The sequence below is a fragment of the Setaria viridis genome, chromosome 9, assembly GCF_005286985.2.
Source record: "Setaria viridis chromosome 9, Setaria_viridis_v4.0, whole genome shotgun sequence".
In the NCBI taxonomy this organism is placed as follows: Eukaryota; Viridiplantae; Streptophyta; class Magnoliopsida; order Poales; family Poaceae; genus Setaria; species Setaria viridis.
Genome location: NC_048271.2, coordinates 40759995 through 40761973, shown reverse-complemented (window position 1 = coordinate 40761973; position 1979 = coordinate 40759995).

Here is a 1979-nt window from a genome sequence, read left to right as displayed (position 1 = left end):
TAGTAATCCAATTCCCTTCCTTTAAGTCCAACTTCTTCCCAAACATGTTCTACTATATCCCAATGTTCCATTTTGCTCATGAACAAGTACCCCTTTTTAGCTACATTTCTCTGAATTTAAGTCCAAAGTTGATGTTGTGCTGCTGTTCAGACTTAGTCATTTTTCAGAGTGTCAGATAAGTGTGACAAGGTGCTGACTTTGGGCTTGAGTTTGACTTCCTTCCCTTCACTGTTCCTGGCCAACATCACTTGAATATTGTAGTCCAAAGTTCATACTTCAATATAGTGTAGTTGTCCAGGTGCACTTATTTGCAAAATTCTCCAGAAATCAATTTCCAAAATGGACTCTGAGGCTGTTTTCTCTGAATTCCTATTTTCGGACGGTAAACAGTACTTCACTTTTTCTTTTTCTTTCTTTGATTCTTCTGAGAGATTTAGCACTAGCTCAGTTCCAAATTTTTGATCCTTCAGTCCTAAACACTCTTACACTTGTATTCCAAATTTTTGACAAATTTTTCTGAATTTCAAATTTTGACCAAATTTGACCCGAATTTGATTTTCGGCCCATTTCTTTTCCTTTTCTTCTCATTTTGCTTTTAATTCTTCAAAGTCATTTAGATGGCTAGATTGGCAGCTATTACAGCTACGTACGACCTGGACAGTCGTATATAACTGGTGATCAGGGTACTCTCTTGCAGGATGTAATTTGATCCGGATCGCCGCAATTCTCGGTTATGAATGCACTTGATCACTGTTGAGCATCGTAGCATAATTTCATGAGTGCTATATCTTTCTACTAATGTTTGGTGTATGACTTAATACCTTGATGTTTGCAAATAGTCTTTTATCATCACCTAGAACGGTTAGGTAATGACTTAATCCAAATAAAAGATAAAGCTAAGGTCTCACTTTTTAGTAAGCTTTTTGGCAAAAATGTGTTAGCCTAGTACACCGAAAAAGCTATCATGTACTTCCAAGAAAAACTATTATATTGGTTAGTCGGGTAAGCCTTGTTGAGTACCTCGTACTCAGGGTTATCCCTTGTGGCTATTTTCAAAAGCACCGCAGGAGTCCACCGAGGAGGAAGCCCCGAAACCCTAGGGTATTGTTATGAGTCTCACAATACCCTTAGAAGCAATCTTAAATGCTCATCTCCACCCGAACCGTTTATGTTTAAAATCCTAGAACTTCTGTCTAACCTGCACTGTTAAGTTTGCTTCAAACTATATCTTATAATAACTCGTACCTCGTGTATGTATGTAAACAATGTAATATTTGTTGATGCTATCCCATCGCGGATACAATCCTGATGTATGGCTATGAGACACGACGTGGATCTTTCGAGGAGTCCTAGGAACACTCGACGGACGACCGGACTTATACTGTTTTAAGTGCGTTTCGGATAATTGCTGCGTCGGCAGCGATTAGGCGCACTTAAACCAGTTTAAGTTGGACGGTTCCGCCACAACTGTTGTCCCCGCTTGCGCTCAACAGCAGCCACGAGGGGAGCCTCGCGCCGCTGCTTGTTCTTCTTCTTCTGCTGATGGTTGGAGGCGCCCTCGTCGGCGTCCTCCTCCCGATTCGTCTTGCCCTTGGAGCGGTCGAAGATCGCTCCGACGGCCTCTTCGCCCGAGGCGAAGCTGGTGGCGATGTTGAGGAGCTCCTCCGTGGTCTGCGGGCCTTGGCGCCCCAGCTCGTGGACGAGGGGCCGACAGGAGGTTCCTGCCAGGAAAGCCCCTATGATGTTGGCGTCCGCGACGTTGAAGAGCTCGGTGCGCTTCCTGGAGAAGCGTCGGATGTAGTCCCGGAGGGACTCGTCTGACCCCTGGCGGCAGCTCCGGAGGTCCCAGGAGTTGCCAGGCGCGTGTACGTGCCCTGGAAATTTCCCACGAATATCTCCTTTAGGTCGTTCCAGCTGCGGATCCGACCCGAAGGGATATGTTCCAGCCAGGCTTGCACCGAGTCGGCCAGAAAGAGGGA